Source organism: Eurosta solidaginis, chromosome 1, assembly GCF_040869045.1.
Source record: "Eurosta solidaginis isolate ZX-2024a chromosome 1, ASM4086904v1, whole genome shotgun sequence".
In the NCBI taxonomy this organism is placed as follows: domain Eukaryota; kingdom Metazoa; phylum Arthropoda; class Insecta; order Diptera; family Tephritidae; genus Eurosta; species Eurosta solidaginis.
Genome location: NC_090319.1, coordinates 119454222 through 119468319, shown reverse-complemented (window position 1 = coordinate 119468319; position 14098 = coordinate 119454222). Strand labels below are relative to the sequence as shown.

At 40.3% G+C, this 14098-nt stretch overlaps 2 long non-coding RNA genes across 2 annotated transcripts in view; one reads left to right on the top strand and one right to left on the bottom strand.

The window, feature by feature from the left end:
• Positions 1-278: 278 nt before the first annotated feature.
• On the top strand, positions 279-4090 carry LOC137236768 (uncharacterized). Its single transcript, XR_010948624.1, has 3 exons — positions 279-905; positions 966-1122; positions 1182-4090. It is a non-coding gene; the product is annotated as an uncharacterized lncRNA (long non-coding RNA).
• Positions 4091-4838: 748 nt separating this feature from the next.
• LOC137236769 (uncharacterized) overlaps positions 4839-14098 on the bottom strand; it is a 64978-nt gene continuing 55718 nt past the window's right edge. Inside the window, exon 4 of the long non-coding RNA XR_010948625.1 lies at positions 4839-5539. This is a non-coding gene — a long non-coding RNA (uncharacterized lncRNA). The remainder of the gene's footprint in view (positions 5540-14098) is intronic.

Genomic DNA, 14098 nt, shown 5'->3' with positions numbered 1-14098 from the left:
CTTTACAGAATCAGAATTTCAAAGTTTACACAATTTCTTGTGTACACTTTAAAACTCACAGTTAGCGAATAGGGCCCCTGGTCCACCTTTATGGCGATATCCCTAAATGGCGTCCATCTATAGAACTATGGCCCACTTCCTCTTAAAATACTCTTTAATACCATCCATTTGATACACATGTCATACAAACACATTCCAGGGTTACCCTAGGTTCTTTTTACAACATGGTGATTTTCCCTTACTTTGTCTCCACAGCTCTCAACTGAGTATGTAATGTTCGGTTACACCTGAACTTAGCCTTCCTTACTTGTTATTATTTATAATTTATAGTTTTGAACTTCGTAGTAGTCACGAAACTGATTCTCAATTCTTTCAGTTGCAGCTCATTCTCAATTTCCCTACAAGACTTACTTAATCGTCACCAATAACTTGGTCACCAATTATAGGCCCGATTAATGGTGACTTATAACCATAAAACCATTACCAGATAAAACAGCTGATCGAACCTACCCTATGGAAATCAATGTAATCGATTAATGGTGCCATACCATAACGATAACGCCATAACCATACCATAGCCAACCAATTGAATTTTGGTTTTCTGCCATATCCACAAACAGCTGATTGTTCATTCGCCTATTTTTTTTTTGCCATTTTGTGTATGTGTGTATAATTTTTTTGTTTACCAATTTTTTGTTTTGGTAATTAAAAATTCTATTGTTTCGTTTATTTGAAAGACAAATTAATTTCGTTTATTGTTTATGCATATCATAATGGATGACTGCAAATTAATTGAATTTGTACGCGATTTCCCATGCCTTTATGACAATGCAAACCGGGATTTTAAGGACGCAAATAAAAAAGTGCCGCTTGGAAGGATATCGCAGAGAATTAAGGTGTGGATGGTAAGTAATAATGAATAATCTTATAATATGTGCGTACATAGGTATGATTATTCCCAATAGTGGCAGTAGCAGTAAGGCGATGGGGGAATTTACGAGAGCGTTTTAGTAAAGAGATAAGGAGCAGTAAAAACACTTCAGGAAGTGGCGCGTCTGATGGAAGGCAGTGGATTTTCTTATAGAGTCTTCAGTTCTTAAGAGCCCACATTATACCCCGACCGTAAGTATAATGGAATTACTTAACATGTTTGATTATGAACAAATTTTCTATTACAACAGAATACGGCATAGCTCTCAAAATATAAACAGAAGTGTTGAAGGTGGCAAAAATACACCCATCGTTTGCGAGTCACGCCCTGCAACTCCCACTTCACCTGAGCTGCTATCTATAAATACAACGTCGCCTCCTATTCCTACAGCGCAGCTGTCACCTGCTTTATCTCAGTCGTCTCCGATGCCACAACCGCAGTCTGAGCCATCAAGGTCTCACGAACGAAAACGAACGACAGCTTTGCGTGGTGAATTGGACGCTGCCCTAATGAGACCGTCCAAACTTTTAGGGATGTAGGTGCGCGTAGATCTCGCCGGGAGAATTACAGAGCCAATATAAGTCAGTCATATCAAGTTTGAAGAAGAAAAATCAGGCGGTGGTGATGCAACGGTGCACTGAGATAGTCATGCAAGCTCAGATTGAGGAGAACGACGAAGCAGAGATTGTGGAATACTTGTATGACAACCAGTAGGGTGATTGCCATTTTTGTAATTTTAAAACTAAAAGGCTGGCACTACAAATGGGTAATTGTTTACTTTATCTCACAACAACTAAAACACGTCCAAAAATGTCGGGAAAGATGTCAAAAGGCGGTCCTTGACCTCGGGATCAATACAAAGGCGAAAAAAAAACATTTTGCTTCTACCAAAAGGTGTTCAGAAACAAACAAATAACCCCCGGTTGAGCCAAAATCGAGAGCCTGATCCAACGCCGGGTACGCGATCTAAATTATTTCTGCATAATTGTGGTCTACAACAAAATCATGAAAAATACAGCCACATGAATATTTGAAACCGGGTTTTGAAAATATCTATTGCCTGAAATAAACTTCTTAATTTTCGCCTTTGGATTATTTATACCGAGGTCGAAACTCGTCACCCGACACCTCTGCCAACATTTCTGGACGTGTTTTATCAGTTTGCAGCTAAAGTAAACAATTACCAAAAAAGGCAGGCATACAAATATATGTAAGTAAGAAGTTTTTTTATATCCACTTTTTATACATATTTGTATGTCTGCCTTTTTACGTTTTGTAACGCCAGCCCTTCAATAGCAAAATCTATCTTCTAAACCCGTCTCCCGATGGGAAATGTGTATCGAGAAGCTCCTCAAGGGATTCCTCACTATCACGTGACCATTCCCCGTTCTCTTTCTTTATTAGTCCCTGGACTATGTTTCCCTTTGCTAGGACTTTTTTCAACCGTGCTGTTTCACTGGAGCACTCTATGTCCGTACAGAAACTTTTCCATGAGTTTCTCTTCGCGCTGGTAATTTCACGCTTGTAGATCCTCAGTAGATCCCTGTACTCGTCCCGACACGCTTCGCTTTCCGCGGTCTTTGCGAGTTTAAACATTTCTTTTACCTGTCTTCTTAGAAGACTCAGCTCATTGCTCCACCATGGCGGCTTTGCTTTTCCTCTGAATCTTCTTAGAGGGCAAGCTTTGTTATACGCAGTCATAAGCGTCCTTGTTCAAAAAATGTAAAATAACTTCTAGATAAGTGTATATAAGTTGCGTTCTTACCTCCTGAAATATATTACTCGATGTGATTTTGAAATGCTACTTCACCTACGGTCATAAAGTAGTTGGTAAGGTATTCCCGATACTCGTATGTACTATTTCGGCCCCTTCTTCGAAATGAGTGTACTGTCCGCAGCGAACCTCCACAAGTTCTTAGTTCGTTCCTCCATTCTGCACTCGCCCCTTCTCCGTCAGTGCAGTTTTCTGGGCAATACCACCGACTAGTATCGTGGAACATAATGAAATTATGCAGCACTAAACATGCGAGACTATTTTTTCTGCAATTTCAGGATAAAATTCCATTTTGGTTTTCAATACTCTCCATCGCGCAGTCAAAATCCCAAATGCGTTTTCTATAACGCGACGGGCCCGCGACAGTCTGTGATTAAAAACTCGCTGTTCCCTTGTCGTATTCATTCCCGGATATGGCTTCATTAGATTGTTTTTTAAGGGAAATGCACAATCTCCAACGAAGAAATGCGGAAAGGGTTGTGACGATAATGGAAGAGGAGTATCTGGTGGAAGTGGTAATCGATTTTCCAACAGATCTTCCCCAAACCTTGTTGCATGAAAAATGCCTCCATCGCTTTGACTTCCATAAGCTCCTACGCTTACAGCGGTAAACTGGTATTTAGCATCGCATGCTGCCAACAAGACGATGCTGAAAAACTGTTTATAATTAAAAAAACATTGATCTTGACTTCGGAGGGCATTTTATAGCAACGTGATTTCCATCAATAGCACCTACACAATTTGGCATGTTCAACATTTGGGAAAAAGTCAGTTGTTATATCTTTTTATTGCTGCTCTGTGGGTTCACTTAAATATATTGGGGAAAGCGTTTGCCAGATAGCCTCGCAAGTCTCCAACACAATCATCCTCACAGTGCTCTTTCCAATTTTGTGGCTCCAAGCTAGTTTTTGAAAGGAATACCATGTGCCAAGTACCTAAAAATCATACTAATTAATACAATATACGATGTTAATATCTGGAAATTTTTTACTGAAGTGTAATTGATAAACGTTCTTCCACACCAAATTGTTGTTTGAAGCTGGTTAGTGATGGAGCCATTAGTTTTAAAAAAGTGTCATAAACCGGCAGGGACATTCTTGTATGCGCAAAAGTTCGCTTTCGTCCATATCCTTAATTCTTAAGAAAGTCTTTTGGTGATATCCGGCTTGAGCCCTATTAGCATTAATGGGGTGCGCATGCCATCGTCTTTTTTGTCTTAATTTCCTTTTTTCAGCATATAACGCCATTATGCTGAGGAACAAGATGTCAATTTCTTCGTCACTGCTCACTTCTTTTCTTAATTATCCATTATATATAGTGCGGTTCATAGATGCGATAGCAAGAAATTGCCGGGAGACGAAACCCCAACCCAGGAGATAAGAAAATTATTGCTCTCAATGCCGAGATCAAGCAATTGGTCGACCAACAGACAAAACGGTAAGAGCACCTCAGGATGCAACCGCTTTGCTGGTGTTGGTATATATGGTGAACCGTCAATCCCTAACAGACCCTACCAAATATAACGACAGAGTATTAATGCACTTCCCATGGCAGCCGGTTCTATGCACCAAAAGGTTTTGTGTGGCAGTTTCCGAGTTTTATTTGAAGATACTTACTGTTAAATTCACGTCCTTGCACTCAAATATATATAAATCTTCGCCTATATGTAGTGCTATATTTAATTAAATCTGTAAGAATACAGAAATACTTATTCATTTGTTAAACTTTTAATATGTGAACAGCTTACATTGAGATACGTGTAGATATGGGGCTTTATTCACCACCTAATTGTTTCACTATGTACATATGCACCCAATTTGTTGCAATATTAATAAAAAATACTATTAATAATGTTTTCTTTTACTTTATTTTGATTACAAATTACCAAATTTTGCAATCACTTTGCACAATCACTTTTTACAAACAAAACACTCCCAGCTCGTGACAGCAATGGTCAGCTGTTTACGGTTATGGCACCATTAATCGATCACAATAGAGATGGTTATGGATATGGGTATGGTCACGACTATGGCGTTAGGGTTAAGGAAGTTTAATTTGGCTTTAACTGGCCTTCTGACAAATCGCTCTTTCCATGAATGAAACGCGTCCTTTATGTTCAGATAATATTTAATTATAAATAATTCATATATAAAATGTTTTTTTACAAGTTAATTTATTCCCTTATTACTCTAGTGCATTGTGAATGATGACTAAGTGTGACATCTTATCTGTCAACTGCCTGACAGGATGTTCAATAAGGCTACCTTTTAGCGTTTTGACAGGTTGTTCAATATGGCGGCGTCTATTTTCAGCGGGTGAAAGAAAGAAATACAGAATGAGACAGCGATAGTCAAATACAAATCAGGTGATCCAATCACTTTGGAATTTTGACGTCTATGCAGAAGATATCACACTTAGTTATCATTCACAATGCTCTAGTGAACTTTACATATGTGTATATTGATATGTACAAGCTAAATAAGTACGTTAACGTCTATTTATAGCTGTGCACTTTCTGAAACTTTGCAAGCTCAGTAATGAAGCCCAATTTTGCTTTTGCTGGTGGTGTTGTTCAACATCAGTTTGCAGAGCCATATGAGTTTTGTACGGATAATACCGGAAGCCCCAATTCGTGCTATTAAAGTCGATTTACAGGTGATATTGAGCCTTTGGTCTTGACCCTTTCCCGTAGTATGCTTGTTAGCGCCTTATATGTGGTACTAAAAAGGCGGGGGGATAGTTGCCGCAATTTTCTTATAATTTGAGCAAATTTATGTTTTTCCTTCAGCCACAGCTGGAATATTGCTATGCGCACATCGTCAAAATCAAATTACCTAGAATGAGAAAGAAACTAATATCAGTATATTAAAGTTTTTAATATATTTAACCCGAAAAGTGTTCTATAAATAGTGCTCCACAATTAGCTCTTTTATGAGAGGCCAAAGGCACAAGGGACTCAAGGAGATTTCAGATAACTAGAATACTAGATACTTCGCTGTTGCATTCATAGAGAACACAATATTATAACAAGAGATTGATGTTACGAAGTAAATTAGACGTGCTACAAAAACAAACAAATGCAGATGACTGTTTAATTCAACAACAATAACAACTGTTTAATTGATTATCCGAAGTTCTTGTATGGACGTGCAGTAAGGGCAAAGTACTGCTAAAACTGCTTTCCCCGAGTAACCCAGGAACGAATTGATATGACTACGCCTATCCTTCTTTAGCAGCAGGGTCTAGAACCAGTTCCCTGTTGGACAGGAAAATAAACGTTTGGTTGTCTCCAAGTTGATCATATGGTATTACAGAATATACTCGTTTGCTGCATCCGACCAGTACATCCAACTTTCCCAGATTTTCTGGGCTCAGCAAGGGTATCCTCCTGAATGGTGCATTTGTTGCAAGCTGCTACCTGGCCGCTCACCCAACAACACCAGGCCGGACGGAACTTGCCTTGGGACACCCAAGGTCACTCACGCTTCTCATGGCTCCAGCGGGTTAGGGGGCTTAGAGTATAACCGCGGTAGGCATGCCTGCGTAAGAGGCGATTAAAATACCAAATTGGTTCAGGGGGTTGTGCAGCGCAACCCGTTCAATGGGTTGCCAGCGCAATATATAGCTTCTCCAACCCAATTGTGAGCCTCACCTACCCGTGGCGAATCCTGTTTCTTTAACAGCCGAGGTTCTGGCGACCCCATGTTCCTTATGGATCTACATTTGAAGGCGCTTAGTTAGCTGACATCGCTTACTTAAACGGTTGACTCTAAAGTAAAAACCAAAACAAAATATAGGTTAGGTTGAACTGGCGGGTTCATGAGGACCTCACATAGACTGAATGAGTCCGTAGTGTTACCAGAAGTTTGTTTTAACGACCAAGCTAAAAACCCTATCAACAACCAGGACATGTTATAAAACAACTCCGTCCTCTTGACAAATACCAGAAGCTTCCTAGAACTTAAGCCACTTGCTGCTTCTAGATCTGACAGCTGTCAACTTGAGTCTTAGCCTGGCAAGCGCAGGGCACGAGCACAGAACGGAATCGATCGTTTCCTCCTCCAACCCGCACTTCCTACATCTGCTATCACTGACCAAGCCTAATTTAAAGGCATTTGACGCCAGAAGGCAGTGTCCAGTAAGAATACCCGTCATGAGTCTACAGTTTAATGATAATGAAAATATAAGAATCAGTGTTTATGAATAAGATATTTTAATTAATCTCTTACAACAGCTTGATCGGTGGCTACATCGCCATGTAGATAGTGTGGTGTTCCACCTTGTATAAACGTAGGTACTGTATGTGCTCGACCGTGCAAATGGACATTAGAAGTAACATTATTCACATAAACATAGCTTGGTATTTGTGCAGGCATCAATATAGCATACATTGGTCCAGTTCGGTGTGCACCAGCCACTGGTACAAACACTTTTGAATGCATAGCTTTCATATCGATTGGATGTCCAGCAGTGCTCCGGTTTTGCCAAAATGTAATGGGCTGCTCCGTCTCTTGGTACGTCTGTATAGGTATGGGCGGGTGCAATGTTTTACTAGTCTGCTGAAGATCGTATGGTACATAGATGGCTCGAAGACGCCAGAGGGGATTGGAGCCAGAGTTTTCGGACCCAGAGCCAAAATATCAGTACCTCTTAAAGCACATCCGAGCATTTTTCAAGCGGAAGTATTCGCCATAAGTTAGTGCGCTAAGCTGAACCTTCAGCGCTGATACCCCAATGAAACTATTGCCATACTCAGTCAGACAGGCAGGCCCCACTAAAGGCATCTGCGGCGTTCGAAATAAAGTCAGCACTGGTCTTTCGTGCGTAGAAAAGCTAAATCAATTAGGAGCACACAACGTAGCACTGTTGCCCTGGGTCCTAGGCCACAGGGGAGTAGAGAGTAATGAGCAGGCAGACTCAGTGTTTAATTTGTTGCGTCCCTCCCACAAATTGTCATCCTCCCAGCAGATCCTTGCAGCGGGTCTGCGACATACTCTCCTCTTCCGGGAAGGTATCGTCCCCAATCCGGGTCCTTCTCCTGACCCCGGTCCTGAGATATGAGTTTGCTGCATTTGCCGGAAAAGAATCTTTTTAGGACGGTCATATATATAAGGCCTGAAATATTTCAATGAACTTCCTAATCACATAAAAAGTAGTAATAGCTTCAATACTTTTAAAAAAAGTTTATTGGAGCATTGTAAAACCCTTCCAATAAGATACAGTTTTTCTCCTCTTATTTTTTACATGATATATCCGATACTGGAGCGCGAAAAGGGAATGGTAATATTGGAAGCAGCAATGCATCCGGCCCTAAGGAAAAGAAAATCGGTCGCCACCTGTAACTCCAGACTGTTCCAACAACTAATTTCGCTGGAATTCGGTATTTCCAGCCGATATTTACTGTTGCTGATCGGAATCACTCGCATTCCGACAGCATTAATATAACAATAAAATTATATAATGTTTAACAAAAATAACGAAAATAAGGCCAAACAAAAGTTGGAGCAGGGGGGATTGGAAACACGTCCTTTTCAACCTCCCATTATATGTTGACCTGTGCTGATCGGAATCTTCATGCATTCCGACAGCGTCTTTACTAAACAAAGTTGCGGGGTGATTGGATACACGTTATTTTCGATTTCCAACATCCAAAGACATGTTTAGCTGTGTTGATCGGAGACTAATACATTCCGACAGCTTAAAATACAAATATAATTGAAAATTATAAGTTCCAAATTTTTTTGCCTTAAGATGGGAGCACTGGAAGATTGAAAACGCGTCCTTTCCAACCTTCATTAAATGAGTGGCTCCCAGACTCGTCCCTTTGTCACGCTAGTAAATATGCTGATCGGAATCACAAGGCATTCCAACAGAATAATCAATAGAAATAAGTGATTATAACAATGAGTTGTACTTAGTAGTTTAAGTTTTAGGCCTAAACAGCCGAAATAATAAATAAATTAAATTAAAAAAATAAATACTCTTGTCAGTGTTTCACGTGCAAGGGATGGTTGCATCGGACAGGTTGCTCTGGGCTAGATCCCAAAACCCAGCGTCCTACAAAAACAAACAAATGCAGATGACTGTTTAATTCAACAACAATAACAACTGTTTAATTCATTATCCGAAGTTCTTGTATGGACGTGCAGTAAGGGCAAAGTACTGCTAAACTGCTTTCCCCGAGTAAGCCGGGAACGAATTGATATGACTACGCCTATCCTTCTTTAGCAGCAGGGTCTAGAACCAGTTCCCTGTTGGACAGGAAAATAAACGTTTGGTTATCTCCAAGTTGATCATATGCTATTACAGAATATACTCGTTTGCTGCATCCGACCAGTACATCCAACTTTCCCAGATTTTCTGGGCTCAGCAAGGGTATCCTCCTGAATGGTGCATTTGTTCCAAGCTGCTACCTGGCCGCTCACCCAACAACACCATGCCCGACGGAACTTGCCTTGGACACCCAAGGTCACTCACGCTTCTCATGGCTCCAGCGGGTTAGGGGGCTTAGAGTATAACCGCGGTAGGCATGTCTGCGTAAGAGGCGATTAAAATACCAAATTGGTTCAGGGGGTTGTGTAGCGCAACCCGTTCAATGGGTTGCCAGCGCAATATATAGCTTATCAAACCCAATTGTGAGCCTCACCTACCCGTGGCGAATCCTGTTTCTTTAACAGCCGAGGCTCTGGCGACCCCATGTTCCTTATGGATCTACATTTGAAGGCGCTTAGTTAGCTGACATCGCTTACTTAAACGGTTGATTCTAAAGTAAAAACCAAAACAAAATATAGGTTAGGTTGAACTGGCGGGTTCATGAGGACCTCACATAGACTGAATGAGTCCGTAGTGTTACCAGAAGTTTGTTTTAACGACCATGCTAAAAACCCTATCAACAACCAGGACCTATGTTATAAAATAACTCCGTCCTCTTGACAAATACCAGAAGCTGCCTAGAACTTAAGCCACTTGCTGCTTCTAGATCTGACAGCTGTCAACTGGAATCTTAGCCTGGCAAGCGCAAGGCACGAGCACAGAACGGAATCGATCGTTTCCTCCTCCAACCCGCACTTCCTACATCTGCTATCACTGACCAAGCCTAATTTAAAGGCATGTGACGCCAGAAGGCAGTGTCCAGTAAGAATACCCGTTATGAGTCTACAGTTTAATGATAATGAAAATATAAGAATCAGTGTTTATGAATAACATATTTTAATTAATCTCTTACAACAACCTGATCGGTGGCTACATCGCCATGTAGATAGTGGGTGTTCCACCTTGTATAAACGTAGGTACTGTATGTGCTCAACCGTGCAAATGGACATTAGCAGTAACATTATTCACATAAACATAGCTTGGTATTTGTGCAGGCATCAATATAGCATACATTGGTCCAGTTCGGAGTGCACCAGCCACTGGTACAAACACTTAATGCATAGCTTTCATATAGATTGGATGTCCAGCAGTGCTCCGGTTGTGCCAAAATGTAATGGGCTGCTCCGTCTCTTGGTACGGCTGTATAGGTATGGGCGGGTGCAATGTTTTACTAGTCTGCTGAAGATCGTATGGTACATAGATGGCTCGAAGACGCCAGAGGGGATTGGAGCCAGAGTTTTCGGACCCAGAGCCAAAATATCAGTACCTCTAAAAGCACATCCGAGCATTTTTCTAGCGGAAGTATTCGCCATAAGTTAGTGAGCTAAGCTGAACCTTCAGCGCTGATACCCCAATAAATCAATTAGGAGCACACAACGTAGCACTGTTGCCCTGGGTCCTAGGCCACAGGGAAGTAGAGAGTAATGAGCAGGCAGACTCAGTGTTTAATTTGTTGCGTCCCTTCCACAAATTGTCATCCTCCCAGCAGATCCTTGCAGCGGGTCTGCGACATACTCTCCTCTTCCGGGAAGGTATCGTCCCCAATCCGGGTCCTTCTCCTGACCCCGGTCCTGAGAAATGAGTTTGCTGCGTTTGCCGGAAAAGAATCTTTTTAGGATGGTCATATATATAAGGGCCTGAAATATTTCAATGAACTTCCTAATCACATAAAAACTAGTAATAGCTTCAATACTTTTAAAAAAAGTTTATTGGAGCATTGTAAAACCCTTCCAATAAGATAAAGTTTTTCTCCTCTTATTTTTTACATGATATATCCGATACTGGAGCGCGAAAAGGGAATGGTAATATTGGAAGCAGCAATGCATCCGGCCCTAAGGAAAAGAAAATCGGTCGTCACCTGTAACTCCAGACGTTCCAACAACTTATTTCGCTGGAATTCGGTATTTCCAGCCGATATTTACTGTTGCCACCTGTAACTCCAGAAGTTCCAACAACTAATTTCGCTGGAATTCGGTATTTCCAGCCGATATTTACTGTTGCTGATCGGAATCACTCGCATTTCGACAGCATTAATATAACAATAAAATTATATAATGTGTAACAAAAATAGCGAAAATAAGGCCAAACAAAAGTTGGAGCAGGGGGGATTGGAAACACGTCCTTTTCAACCTCCCATTATATGTTGAGCTGTGCTGATCGGAATCATTATGCATTCCGACAGCGTCTTTACTAAACAAAGTGGAGGGGTGATTGGATACACGTTATTTTCAATTTCCAACATCCAAAGACATGTTTAGCTGTGTTGATCGGAGACTAATACATTCCGACAGCTTAAAGTACAAATATAATTGAAAAATATAAGTTCCAAATTTTGTTCCCTTAAGATGGGAGCACTGGAGGATTGGAAACGCGTGCTTTTCAACCTTCCTTAAATGAGTGGCTCCCAGACTCGTCCCTTTGTCACGCTAGTAAATATGCTGATCGGCAAGGCATTCCAACAGCATATTCAATAGAAATAAGTGATTATAACAATGAGTTGTACTTAGTAGTTTAAGTTTTAGGCATAAAAAGCCGAAATAATAAATAAATTAAATTAAAACAAGTAAGGCAGGCTAAGTACGAGTGTAACCGAACATTACATACTCAGTTGAGAGCTGTGGAGACAAAGTAAGGGAAAATCACCACGTTGTAAAAAGAACCTAGGGCAATGTGTTTGTATGACATGTGTATCAAATGGAAGGTATTAAAGAGTATTTTAAGAGGAAGTGGGCCATAGTTCTATAGATGGACGCCATTTAGGGATATCGCCATAAAGGTGGACCAGGCCTGACTCTGGAATTTGTTTGTACGATATGGGTATCAAATGAAATGTGTTAATGATAATTTTAAAAGGGAGTGGGCCTAAGTTCTATAGGTGGACGCCTTTTCAAGATATCGCCATAAAGGTGGACCAAGGGTGACTCTAGAATTTATTTTGTACGATATGGGTATCAAATGAAAGGTATTAATGAGTATTTTAAAAGGGCGTGCGCCTAAGTTCCATATATGGACGCCTTTTCGAGATATCGCCATAAAGATGGACCAGGGGTGACTCTAGAATTTGTTTGTACGATATGAGTATCAAATGAAAGGTGCTAATGAGTATTTTAAGAGGGCGTAGGCCTTAGTTCTATATGTGGACGCCTTTTCGAGATATCGCCATAAAGGTGGACCAGGGGTGACTCTAGAATTTGTTTGTACTATATGGATATCAAATGAAAGGTGTTAATGAGTATTTTAAAAGGGAGCGGGCCTTAGTTCTATAGGTGGACGCCTTTACGGAATATCGTTATAAAAGTGGACCAGGGTTGACTCTAGAATGCGTTTGTACAATATGGGTATCAAACGAAAGGTGTTAATAAGTGTTTTAAAAAGGAGTGGGCTTTAGTTGTATGGGTGGACACCTTTTCGGGATATCGCCATAAACGTGGACCAGGGGTGACTCTAGAATGCGTTGGTACAATATGGGTATCAAATGAAAGGTGTTAATGAGTATTTTAAAAGGGCGTGGGCCTTAGTTCTATAGGTGGACGCCATTTCGAGATATCGCCATAAAGGTGGACCAGGGGTGACTCTAGAATTTGTTTGTACGATATGGGCATCAAATGAAAGGTGTTAATGAGTATTTTAAAAGGGCGTGGGCCTTAGTTCTATAGGTGGACGCCTTTTCAAGATATCGCCATAAACGTGGACCAGGGGGACTCTAGAATGTGTTTGTATGATATGGGTATCAAATTAAAGGTATTAATGAGGGTTTTAAAAGGGAGTGGCCCTTAGCTGTATATGTGAAGGCTTTTTCGAGATATCGACCAAAATATGGACCAGGGTGATCCAGAACATCATCTGTTGGGTACCGCTAATTTATTTATATGTGTAAAACCACGAACAGTATTCCTTCCAAGATTCCAAGGGCTTTTGATTTCGCCCTGCAAAAATTTTTCATTTTCTTCTACTTAATATGGTAGGTGTCTCACCCATTTTACCAAGTTTTTTTCTAAAGTTATATTTTGCCTCAATAGACCAATACAATTACCATGTTTCATCCCTTTTTTCGTATTTGGTATATAATTATGGCACTTTTTTCATTTTTCGTAATTTTCGATATCGAAAAAGTGGGCGTGGTCATAGTCGGATTTCGGCCATTTTTTATACCAATTCAAAGTGAGTTCAGATAAGTACGTGAACTGAGTTTAGTAAAGATATATCGATTTTTGCTCAAGTTATCGTGTTAACGGCCGAGCGGAAGGACAGACGGTCGACTGTGTATAAAAACTGGGCGTGGCTTCAACCTATTTCGGCCTTTTTCACAGAAAACAGTTGTCGTCCTAGAATCTAAGCCTCTACCAAATTTCACAAGGATTGGTAAATTTTTGTTCGACTTATGGCATTAAAAGTATCTTAGACAAATTAAATGAAAAAGGGCGGAGCCACGCCCATTTTGAAATTTTCTTTTATTTTTGTATTTTTTTGTACCATATAATTACTGGAGTTGAATGTTGACATAATTTACTTATATACTGTAAAGATATTAACTTTTCTTTTAAAATTTGAATTTAAAAAAAAAAATTTTTTAAAGTGGGCGTGGTCGTTCTCCGATTTTGCTAATTTTTATTAAGCAGACATATAGTAATAAGAGTAACGTTCCTGCCAAATTTCATCATGATATCTTCAACGACTGCCAAATTACAGCTTGCAAAACTTCTAAATTACCTTCTTTTAAAAGTGGGTGGTGCCACGCCCATTGTCCAAAATTTTACTAGTTTTCTGTTCTGCGTCATAAGTTCAACTCACCTACCAAGTTCCATCGCTTAATCCGTATTTGGTAATGAATTATCGCACTTTTTCGAAATTTTCGATTTCGAAAAAGTGGGCGTGGTTATTGGCCGATATCGTTCATTTTAAATAGAGATCTGAGATGAAATCCCAGGAACCTACATACCAAATTTCATCAAGATACCTCAAAATTTACTCAAGTTATCGTGTTAACGGACAGACGGACGGACGGACGGACATGGCTCAAT